This window comes from Salvia splendens, chromosome 15, assembly GCF_004379255.2.
Source record: "Salvia splendens isolate huo1 chromosome 15, SspV2, whole genome shotgun sequence".
NCBI lineage: Eukaryota > Viridiplantae > Streptophyta > Magnoliopsida > Lamiales > Lamiaceae > Salvia > Salvia splendens.
Window position 1 is genome coordinate 27,582,435 of NC_056046.1, and position 13,168 is coordinate 27,595,602.

Below are 13,168 nucleotides of genomic sequence, written 5' to 3' on the forward strand. Positions count from 1 at the left end.
TGGTAAGGTAAAAAACTATTACGAAAGTTGCAGGCGCATAACACTGCAATATTAATAGAGTAACACTGCAATATGGTATCATACTAAAAATAGGGAAAGCCGATTTTGCCCTTCATCGTTTTTTATGTTTCAATTTAATTAAAATAGGTTGCCACACGGCAGCTTGAAAATCACACGATCTTCAGATCTAACGGCATAAAATAGTGGTATGGTGTTACAATAAAATGAGTTGTCATATTAATACTTCCCCACCTATATGAAAAACGATCGTATGGTCATTAGATCCGAAGATCGTGTGATTCTCAAGCTGTCGTGTGGCAGCCCATTTTAATTAAATTGGAGCATAAAAAACCGATAAAGGGCAAAATCGATATTCGCTATTTTTAGTCCGATACCATATTGCAGTGTTACTCTATGAGTATTGCAGTGTTATGCGTCTGCAACATACCTTACCGGATTGCGGTGTTACTCTATGAATATTGCAGTGTTACCAAGTAGTATTTGCAGTTTACATATTACTTTATTGCTGTAATAGCCGTGAGCTAATTTCTCGGAATTATGAAATAAAGTTTGAGATGTAGAACGACTACATCCTTTCAGTTTAAATATGTGCAATACAACGAAAGAGTATTCGTTTATTTCATAAGCAGAATGTACTAATTTCAAGTTAAGTCTAATTTACAAATACTTGACGATGAAATTTAAGGAAATGAAATCCGACAACTATACTAAACGTTACATGCGTTGAAACAAAGAAAAAAGAAAGAGAACTCGGATGCTATTACAAAGGGTATCCAAATGTTGGCTAAGAATTTAAAGAAACCGAGTGCCCGGTGGCACGCATTTGTGAATTTCCTCTTTACGCCCAAGGCCACGGTCCGGCCTTCGGTAGGAACGAGCGAACCATGGCCGGTCCCCTTCTCGACTCAGTGAACAAATCAGCCTACAACACGGAAGAAAAAGCAGGAGTTTAGTAAGCAAATATGAGGTACGAAGGCTAGCTATTCCTAAGTAAGGGAAGGGAGCATTAAACTTTCCAAAGGAGACCAAGTACCTTGCCAAAAGAGGTAGTGTAACAGCCTCCTGCACTCACAGCCTGAGCCGAAGGCTGCCGCGAGGCAGTGCAGCCTGCAACGGCCTGCAGGGCACAGCCAAACCTTTTTCTCCACCTTTGTTGTACACCTGCAAACTCACTACCAACACTTCAGTTAAATTGCTGCAACATCAAAGGAAAAAGGGGCTGCTGCAAGAAGAAAACAAAGTAGTATAACAACTCCATTTAAACCCACGAGTACACCCTTGCACTACCTCCAAAAGAAACAGCCAATCAGTTTAACAAAAGACAAAGAACTTGCAGACTTGATTCTGCTAAATCTCAACAAACTACAAGGTACAACTTCCATTTATATACCCCCCTTCACCACAAATCCACTTCACAATCAGTAGACAAAGGATGGAGGAGAAGGAGAGAGTGAAAGTAAGAAGATGTCTAGGAAAGATTATTCTGTTTCATCGAGAAGCAAGAACCTCAGTCAGCCTGCAAAGGCAAGCCGAGAACTAGGCCACAAAGGAAGGAGTCCACAGCTCCAGCTCCACAACAGGTAATCCCACAACACCTCAGTTTATGCTCATGTAACACATAGAACTTTAAATAAGCCTTAAGCGTACTTAGAACACCATCACCTCATAGCCGTAGCAGAGGGTTTAATTTGATGAAATATCAAAACTTACACACCACAGTAAACACGAGAATAGCAAGCTAAGCCTTGTCTCAACCAACAGCTTTCACATTCTTTTATCGCAACCATGAAACCCTTGTTAAGACTATTTGAGAATCAGAATAATTACATGGGGCAGCCAAATAATCCGGAAATGATTTCACATACTCTACCTAGTTAACAACAGTAAATAGAAAAGAAAGAAACGAAAGTGAAAAAAAGAGGGGACTTAGCTTTAGGCCGTTGCGTCCCGCGGACAGCCGGAATCTGGGGCGGCTCGTCACTGCGGGAAGACGCCGACGCTGGACGGAGGAAACTCGCAAGTCTCGAGGTATAACGGCTGCCTCGGAGCTGCCGAAAAGAGACGGGTGAGTAAGGGACTCCACCGGCGAAAAGACGGCGCGGACGGAGGAAGATTCACGGCGAGATTTATGAGACAGAAGCAAACACTGCGGTGCTGTGCTAACTCCATCAGGCCGTCGACGACGCTTGCTCTGCCGACTTCAAGCCGCTGGAGTCGTCGGCGGTGGTGGCGGCTCGTCACTGGTCGGGGTTCGAGCAGGAGGCGCTGCGGTGTCGACGAGAGGAGAGGGAGAGATCGAGAAGCTAGGGTTTTGAGTTTTTTTTGGGAGAATTGGAAATGAGAGGGGGGTGATTGGCTGACAGTTCAGGGAAATAATTGGGCCAAATTCTTTATTCATTTGGGCCTAGGATTTTAATAAAGTTGGGCCACCTTTTTTTTAAATGTGAAGGGACCGATGGAAAGGAGTATGAGTTGTTAGTTGGGCTCCTAATTTATTTATGGGATGGACTTGTGTGAGCAAGATAATTAGTTCGGGCCGGTTAGTTTTATATCGGGCCACAAGATCCTGAATTTTGGGCCATGGAATTTAATCTCTTGAGCCATGAAAATATTAGCCGTTATGATACCTTAATCCAATAAATAATTAAAGCGGACTTTTATTAGTCCAAGTAAGTATTTCAAGATACTTAAAGAAAATAAGTCAGGAATTTATTATACCCGGACAGATCGGCCAGACTCAGAATAAATTAAATCGCTGATTTAATGAAAGATTTAGCAAGAAGTAAAATAATAAGCACACGCTTAGGCATGCATACATGCAAGATAAATAGTTTCTTAAAGCCTAATTTAAGTATATTAAATTTTGTAAAGGAACGTCGTCGCACGACGAGTAATCTCAAGTCAGGAAGCGCCCGTTTGAAAGAGTTTAAGCGAACGAGGTGGGCTTTTCTATCCTACATTATGTGTGGGCTTCTTTCCTTTTTATTTACAGAACTCTATGAGAATAAGTGTGAACTTTTGAATGAGTTGTCATGTCATGTTTTATTTTGTGATTGCCATTCATGGTTAAAACGAATTCGGGTCCCAGTAGGTCAGTAAATCCTACTCGGACTAGTGTACACTTACGGACCGTGAGCTAGCGCAAGGTTGGCCGGTCTAGGGGTCGTGAGCTAGCGCCAGGTTGGCCGACCCAGTGATCGTGGAATGTGGCCACATTCCCGATTCACACAGCTTGACATGGTATATCATCAGAAAGTTAAAAGACTGCAGTCTATTTTCAGAAAGAAACAACAGATTTTAGTGACCGGGATAGATTTTCAGTAAAACCCCGCGTTCACTCAGCTTGGCTGACAACTAAAAGAAAACAGTTTTCGGCATGAGCCCACTGAGTGCATCAAGTACTCAGCCCTGCATATTGTTTTCCTTAATGTGCAGGTTGATCGTTGTCGAAGCCGAGGAGGTGTTGGGACAGAAGACCAAATAAGTAGGAAGGTAGCGGGTGTAGTATGTCTTCATACATATTACATCTGTCTTGGTACTCTTCCGTTGCGCAAATTTAGAACTTTCATTTAGCAAAGACAATTTCCCATAACTATTCTGATTCAGCATGATTTGTACCCTCAACACATTTCATACAATATTTATTTTGATTTAAGCATCTTATGACGAGTTGAGACAGTTTCAGTATGTTTTAGTCGCGGTAAAGCTACACTTTCTTTGACTAGGGAGATGTGGTCGTGACAATTGCACATGATTTAAATTTTTTGGACTTGACTAAAATACCCACGCCTGCAATATCCAACACGTAAGATTGCAATCCGAACTCTATTTCATCAATTCAATCATAGACGTCCGTCTTATAGACCTTAGGGCTAGAATTAGTGTTATGGTGTCATTCTAAACATGGTGGCACCCTAATGCTCCCATATATAGGTGTAATCAAAGACTAACTAACTTAATGTGCTTACTAACTTATCAACACATTATATTAAAAATATCAACAGAGTAACATGATTATTATGTTAACATTAACATTTTTAAAAGTTAAAAAAAGCCACTCTAATGTTTCAAGGTCATTTAAGTCTAAAAAAGCGTTAAAAAAATGCAAAAACACCTCAAATATACAGATGACAAAGTTTATAGGTCTTTTATATTCTCTCTGTTCCAATAAATATGAAACGTTTGCTTTTCGACATGAGATTTTATGTAGTGTTATTTTGTGAGTTAATGAGCAGAGAGTAAAGTCAGAGAGAGAAAAATGTAAAGATGATATTGTTTCCATTTTAGGAAAACGATTTATTTTTAATGGGATAATCCAAAAAGAAAAACGTTTCATTTTTAATGGGACAGAGCAAATAGTTTTTTTTTCGGAGACCATATAGATTCAATCTTAAAAGTTCAGATTCCTTTTATATATAGTTCACTATATTTAAAACGTGATTTAGATGGTATACAGCTTGTTGACAAATGCTAACGAAACTATATGATTTGATCTGTGCTTGATTAATGGTGTTAGATTGATATACATAAATCTTATTACCATTACTTTCTTTTAACTTTGCTTGGAAAAAATGGTTATTTGAAGACGTATTCTTGAACTTTGCTTCATAAAAGAGGAAATGAAAAAAATGTAAAGAAAAAGAAAAGCATAAATAAAAGAGAGAGATTCGTGTGGTATATAATACTCCTTCCATCCATAAAAAATAAATACATTTGAAACGACATGAGTTTTAATGCACAATCAGTAAAGTAAGAGAGATATAAAAAGAAAAAGTAATTAGAGTATTGTTAGTGGAGAATAAGACCCATCTTATTAGGGAAAAAAAATTCTTAAATAGAATTGGTCAATTTTTAAAGGACATCTTAAATTGAAAAATATGATCTATTTTTAAGAGACGGGGGATATATAAGATCAAAAAGAATGAGTATTGAGCCTTAAACGTCAAAGACATCTGAAAACATCAACCATTTGTAGCTTGGAAATTCTCCACAACCTCTTATTTTCTTTCCACAAGCCCACCACTTATTCCATAACTTGTCTTCCACACTGCTCTGGCTACTGCATGGAATTATATAATCCTTCAATTCCATTTGATGTGGAACATTTTTAATTCAACAAGGGATTTTACATAATGTTATTTTATGAGTAAAATAGAGAGAATAAAGTAAAAGAGAGAAAAAAAGTAAAGAGAGTGATGTTTCTATATTTAAAAATGTATCATTTAAAGTGAAATATCTTAAAATGGAAAATATATCATTTAGGACGGATGAAATAATAATTAGGTGGAATAATAACCCAACCTATAGAGGACAAAATATAATTATACTTGTCATAAAATTTTAGCTTTTAGTGACTGTTTTTTTAATCATGAATTTGAGTGGCGGTGCTCCAAAGGCAACAAGAAAAAGCTTGTGGATTTCAAATTTGAATAATAAAATGCACAAGGAATTGTAGTTTTTATTAAAGTAAGGAAAATTATATGAATAGTTACTGCATTTTAGCTTTTATTCTTTATAAATACCTATGTCCCAATTAAAATGATACATTCTTAATCGGAACAAGAATTTTGAAGCTGTTAGCTAAATTATTTAATTGGAGAGACAAAAGGTGAATGTAAGTGTTAAATGGAGAGAAAAGTAGAGTTGATTATATTAATTGAGAGAGAAAAGGTTATTGGTATATTAATTGAAGGAAGAAATTACTTTATTATTTTCAAAAATAAAAATGTGTCATCTTATTTAGAATAAACTAAAAAGGAAAGTGTGTAATTTTAGATGAGAAGCAAGGAGTAATTCAAATAAATACCATATACTCATCCATTAGTCTCATAAAAATATTCTTCTTTTACCATTCCGATCTGTCCAATAAAACTAGTCCGCTTCCATTTTTGACAGGTATTTCTCTCTTATGAGGTGAGCCCAATTTTTCACTAACATTTGTTGTTAATTTTCTAGTTTAGTTTGTTTTTCCTCCGTAGAGATGAAGTTTTCCTATGTAGAGCTGAAACTAGTAGTAGTTTTTATTTTTTAGTACTCTTTGTATTAATTTTTGTTTTAAATTTATTTTTAAATTTTCGTTTAAAAAAATATATTCTTTAAAACAAAGTTTTGAGTAGGGCAAGCGGTCCGCTGAGTTAAACTCAGTGGCCGCCGAAAGAAGAACAATAAGGATATACCACACACAATGGTCCGTTGAACTGCAGTCAGCGCCCGCTGAGGTGTTTCAGAAGCGAGATTTTCACATACGATATGTTTCGTCCTTCGTTCTATCATTCATTTTATTTCTAACCCTACCACCCACTTCCCCTCTCTTTAAATTTTATTTTCTCCACATTATTCACATACCCAAACTTAAAATTCACATCACTCAATTAAATTCTTTGGATTCTACCAAATTGTTCTTGTGCTCAACTGTCAACCAACGCAAGGTACGCTCTTCTTGTAATTTCTGAGCATTGATATTAAATTCTTTCATTGAATGACTTTGTTGTTGGTATATATTTTGGTAGTTTGGATTGAAGTTTATTTAGGGATGATATATATGTGATAAATTGATGGTGGCTTTGTGAGTTAGATTTATTGGAATTAATTATTGTTGGGTGTGCTTGAATTAGCTTCTTTTTGTGGAAGAAATTTGAATACCCCGTTGACTTGATTGTTGATACGCATAGTTCATGTTCATAGCATTGTGAGGCTATTTTATCGCATGACTTGTGTATGTTTTGAGCTTAAATTATTTTGTATGATCTTGCTCTATTGTTGAAAATTCTTGCACATTATTAGAGGATAGAGATCATGATGGGAGGATGATTTTTGAATCCTTGCATGTGATTATTTTTACACCTTGATTTAATTCGAGTTTGGGGGATTACCAAATATTATGTGTTATATTCTATTATAAATTTTTTTATTCTATGCTCACATTGTAAAATTGTAGGTACAAAGGCATCCCAACGGAATTCCCAAAATGGGGGATAACTCACGAGCTTCAAAGAACGTCAAGCTAAAGACGAAAACAAGCACTTGTTGAGAGGCAACCCAACATTTTACATTTTTTATGTTTCTTAAAGTTTGTTATTGGAGTTTAATTTTCGTTTTTGTCTTACTGAAAATTCGCAGCTATTAGACTGATACGACCCAAGGAACCGTGTTTAGGAAGCGCACCTCGTTGAAGATGCAAGGGAGTGCCCGCAATGAGAGTCAAGGCAAGCTGCTCAAAAGAAGACAAAGGAATTGCCCGGTCGGGCGTATTACAACACTGCCCGGTTGGGTGCTGGGGCATAAGGCATGAGAGTTCCAGAGAGATTTCGCCCGGTCGGGCGAAATAAAGCTACCAAACGCCCAACCGGGCGATTGGTCGGATGCCTTGACAATTCCAGAGATGGTCGCCCGAGTCGGGCGATTTATCACTATCCAAACGCCCGATCGAGCGTTTTGTCCGTTTCCTTTATTTTTAGATTTTTTGGACCCTTTTTCTTTTGGGAATGAAGCCCTAACTATAAATACTCCTTTGGAGTATCTTTCTGAGATGAGACTTTTGATGAATTAAGACTGTATCTTCTTTGTGAGTTTTCTCCTTTGGAAGGGTTTATCCAATTCCTACTTTGTGGGTTGCTTGTTTTCTTTCTTTGATTGAATCGAGTAGAGGTATGCATCAATGGTGGTGTAACCATTGGTAGTGGAGACAAAGGGTATTTAGGATTAATGAAAGTTGCCTATGGTTGTCTCCATCTTTTTGTTAAGGTCATATGGTTTTATTCGTAGTTATTATCATTTACACCTTCTCCCATTTCTTATCTTCCATCCCATTCAAGTTTGGATCTAGTTTTTGTGGCTAGATCCACCCTATCATTGTTTGATTTAGTGTTTTATTAATAGATCAACACTTGAGGCATAATCTTTGGGTTATGGGTAAATTACATGGATCCAATCACAAAGATCCTTATCAAAGACTCAACCCAGCGGTCGCTGGCCATTGTGCAGCGTCCCGTTAGCAATTTATTGGAACGATTTTGTACTCAACACAGCAACCGCTGGGTGTGGCATAACGGTCCGTTGGAAATTCACCGAAATTACAAGTAATATGAGTTTCCATTTTATTTAAATGTTTATTTCCCGTGCTTAAGATATAAATGTCTATTAATTAATTGAAGTCTGCTATGGACTTAATTAATTAACATCTTATTTATTCCAAGCGTGGACTTAGCAAGAAACACTTATTTATTATTCATGGAATAATTAAATTCCAACTGGTCAGTTTCCGAATAATAAAACCTTGTTCGAGCTCCTCTTCAGGACAATATCAAACGAGACTCACCTCGCGCACGATTCAACATAATAGCAATCCTAGCACCGCTAGATATTAATCACCACTATCTAAGATATCAAGATTATTGGGTTGCGAAAAACTCGCACCATTTGATAAGTCAAAGTAATGCATAATCAATACCGTATGCTCAATGCTAACATATGTAGATTAAGAAATAGTAGTTTATCAGGACCTAATCTTTTTGTAGATAGCATAAAGACATGTCTTGTGTTAGATCCATTCAATGATATACCACATCAACGTCATCTTATTTCAATAAGGCTTAGAAATAATCGGACTTATATTGTAACCTTTCGCGATAGGTAGCTAAAGCCTATCTAGGTTGTGAAATTCTTCTTTCTCTTTAGTAAAGCATTGCATAGAACCGACTGTAGTTACCTTAAAGTGGACGATGCCCACAACCAGTCTACTAAGCAAAAGACTTAGGCTTTGTTTGCTTCTTATGCATTTAATTGTTTAAACAACATCTTATAAATGCACAAGCAAACACAATGTAATAATATACTGATTCTATTTCGTATACAAGCAATTCTATTCGTGCTCGAAACAAGCTTTTTAGTATACCAAACCTAACAATCTTTTCATAGCCTATTTTTATATCCTAAATTTTTTACCATTTTCGAAAATCTCTTTTATCCTTTGGAACCAATTTGAGCCTTTAAGCCTATTCTTTGGAAACTAATTTGATGAGGACAATTCTTTGGGTTAGTTGCTTGTGAAATAGAGAAATTCAAAGTGTGCTTGATCCAAAAAGGATGCCTATAGTATTAAAAAATGAGAAAAAGAGAAAAAGAATTGAAAAAGAAAGGAAGGTTGAGTAGAAAAGAAAGGAAAATCAAATGAATTTGGGAAGTGAGAAGAAATATAGAGTTTACTGAGATTTGAATTGTTGGTTGTGTTAGGATTGGTATACTGAAAAGCATATTTCGAGCATGTTGCACGGATAGAATTGCTTGTATATAATTTACTCTACAATCCACTTTTAACCTAAGGCGAGAAGAAGTAATTTTATCGCATTGGTGTTTGCTTAAGCATTTATAAGATGTTTCTCAAACATTTAAATGTATAAGAAGCAAACAAGTCTAATTCTTCAACATAGTAGACTGGTCGTGAACGACGTTCACAGAAGGTGACGCAGTCGGTCCTTTGTAGAAGAGAAATAGAATTTCACAACCTAGATAGGCTTTGGCTACCTATCGTGAAAGGTTGCAGTGTCAGTCCGCATGTTTCCTTACCTTAGGAAATAAACGACACTGGTGTGGTATAGCACTGAAGGATCTAACAGTTGAGATAAGTCTTTCTTGCTATTTACTGAAAGACGAGGTCTCGGTGATTGTTATTTCTTAATCATTGTTGACATAACATTGAGCATACGATATTGATTATGCACTACTTTGATTTATCAAATGGTGCGGATTTTTCGCAATCCAAGAATCCTGGTATCTTGGGTAGTGGTGATCAATGTCTAGAGGTGCTAGTATTGTTATTGCAATGAATCGTGTGCTGGGTGGGTCCAGTTTGATAATATCCTCAAGAGGTGATCGAAAAAGGTTTTATTATTCAGAAACCCGGCCGGTTGGAATTTATTCCAGAATAATAAATAAAGATTTTGAACTAGACAACTCTTGGAAAAAGATATTAATTAATTAAAGTCAAATAGCAGACTTAAATTAATTAATGGATATTTATATCTTAAACACGGGAAATAATAAATTAAAGAGGTAATGCCCAGATTACTCATAATTTGGGATTGGACGGGCAGTCAATATTATTATACTATAGTGGATGATAATAATATTCTATTGGATTTGTATTAAATTGGGGCTCAATTTAATTAGTAAAAGTCCAACAGGTTTGGCCCAAGTCCAACCTCCATGGATCCCTAATCTGGCCCATCATAACTCTATATAAAAGGATATTAGAAAGGAGATTTAATGATTTTTAATCATTAATTTTCGTGCTCCCCTCTGGGAGTGGACGAAAAATCAGTTTTTGAGAAAATTGATATTTTGTCTTCTTTCTAATCAAGCTCTTTTCGATTCTGATAAGCTTTGCCCACCCAAAGGTCAGATTCTGAGTTCGGGATACAGATTAGAAGATTCGTGGTTGAGTACGAAGAACATCACGTGGAGAAGGCGCAAGCAATCGTCGATTCTTTGGAGAATCAAATCGGTAATCCTAAACCGTAGAATATAATGAATTAGGATTTTAATTCCTTAAGCATGATTTTTGTGCGTTCTTGCATGCAATTCAATGTTTAACATGTGAATCAATTAATCCCATAATCGGTCAAATAGATCTGTAGATCTGATTTATTTGTGAATGCATGACTTCCGCTGTGCAAGGGGCTCCAAACCCCAGCAATTGGTATCAGAGCCAATTTTTGGCTCTGATTATCTGGATTAATTTCATGTTATGTGAATTGTATGATCGCATATGTGTTTCGTTTTGTGTTCGCTGTTTATATGATAAATCATATGGAAGCAAATCGCGTACATTATGAACGAATTATAGCCATGTTTCGTTTGACCCTCTTGTGCGTGATTTTTGGGAATATTGTATATGTTGTTTTGATTAATGAATATCCTTTGATCGGTAATCAATGTTGACAATTGTTTAATTAATTCCCAAAATGAATCACTTCATACGCACGGTACGAGATTGTCATTGAATTGGCGGCGGCGACAGTTTTTCGAGCGGGAGCCCTTCTTGGGCAGTTTCCGGGCTCGGAGGAATCTGTTGTCGGAGCCACTGAGAATGCGACATCGCAGCAGCGACGACGCAGCAGCAGCGGCACCAAGGGCGACTGCACAGGCAAGCTGTGACGCTGGGCAGGCGAGCAGCGAGCACGAGCAAGCAGCGACGGTGAGCGACGTCGACGCAGCAGCGTCGGAGGCGTCAGGCTCGTCGAGCTCGCGAGACGAGTGGGAGCCCAGCGGCGGCTGTGGTTCAGTGGGAGTGCGACGACGCAAGATTAGGGTTTCCCTATGCGTGACGTCGTTTTGTCTCGTCTCGTGACTTCGCGTTCTAAATTTTGATTAGGGATTCCAAATCTTAGGATTCAATTTGGAAAATAATTCAAGATATGATTTAGATTAAGATTTTAATATATCTTTAATTGGATTATCTAAAATTTAATTTTTAATTAAACTATGGATTAATTGGATTTTATCCTAATTTTATGGATTTGGATAGATTTAATTCTATCTAGATAAATCCTAGATAAATTAGAATAATAATTAATTTTATTGTCTTATGGATTTATATAGATTTAATTCTATGTGAATAAATCCTAGATAGTCTAAGATAAACATTAATTAAGTTTATCCATATCTTGTAGATATTGATAGATTTATATCTATCTAGAATATATCTTAGTAGATATGGATAACTAAAATCCATGTTTATCTTTATCTTGTGGATATTTATAGAATTAATTCTATTTAGAAAATATTCTAGTAGATTAAGATAATTAAATTTATCTATATCTTATAGATATTGATAGATTTATATCTATTTAGAATATATCTTAGTAGATTTAGATAATTGTTAATCCTGTATTGTAATTATCTTTTTGGATTTAAGATAGATTCAGTTTATCTAGTTAAATCCTAGTTGAATTAATTAATATTAATTCTAGTTTATCCTAATTTTATGGATATAGATAGATTTATTTCTATTTAGAAAATATCCTAGATAAATTTGGATAAAGATAATACAAGATAATCTTTATCTAATTGGATTTTGATAAAATTAATTTTATCTAGTATGAATCCTAATAGATATGATAATTCTAGTTTCTTATTCTAAATAATCTAAGATTGTTTGAATCTTAGAATGATTGGATTTTATCTTCGTCTTATGGATTTGGAGAAATTTGTTTTTATCCTGAAATATCCGGGTAAGATTTAGTTAATGATAATCCAAGGTCAGTTTTATCTTGAATTTTAGGATTTGATTTTATCCATGTAAAATCTAGAATAATCCTAAGAGGATTTAGATAGATTCAATTCTATCTAGATAAATCCTAAATTAATTTGGATAGTCATTATCCAGATAAATCTTATCAAATCCGAGATTCCTATTTTGGATAAGATAAGAAATTAATTATTTAATTAAATTTTCCTAGATTTATTAAATAATTTAAATAATTATCCAATGATTAATCACCATGAATTAAATAGATTCATCTATTTATTTGGTGTTAATCTGTTTTAAGTGGATTATCTGTCTTATCTACTTATGTGATGATTATGCAAAAACCATGTTTAAAATGACTAAGCGATAATTACAACAGTGCGTTGTATATGGTCTCCATAAATTGGTCCATATATGAAGCAGTTTCTAATATTATCGCGACCCACCTTAGTGGGAGCAATAATCCTACGAAATAGCAAGTTCATAAGATTAGACTTCTTAATGGTAAATTGTTTAATCTGAAAGCATGTTTCTAATATTATCGCGACCCACCCTAGTGGGAGCCATAATCCTACGAAATTGCAAGTTCATATGTTTAAACATATTTATAAGATAGCTATGGAATTTTGTTAGTGGCGTGCGACCTTCCCTAGAAGGAGTATCAAAACAGAAATGAAATTCCTAGATGCTAATATTTATGGTTAAAGCTTAGGCAATATTTGGCGGCCATGCCACCTTAGTGGTCTCTGGACTATTCGTCGGTATTGTGACCAGGAAATTGTTGGAATCCAAATTTGTATGACCTCCCTAGAGGCGTACTTATTTTGTTTTTCACGGTTGCGAGATACATAAATTGTTTTGTGGTTGTTTGCGATTATGTATTAAGCATAGTATGCGATA

The 13,168-nt window shown here is 35.8% G+C and overlaps 1 long non-coding RNA gene across 1 annotated transcript; it reads right to left on the minus strand.

Moving 5' to 3' along the window:
• Nucleotides 1-610: 610 nt before the first annotated feature.
• LOC121767699 lies at nt 611-2,326 on the minus strand. The gene is made up of 2 exons (XR_006043181.1): nt 1,055-2,326; nt 611-943 (listed from the first exon to the last, which is right to left on the minus strand). It is a non-coding gene; the product is annotated as an uncharacterized LOC121767699 (long non-coding RNA).
• Between the last annotated feature and the right edge of the window lie 10,842 nt (nt 2,327-13,168).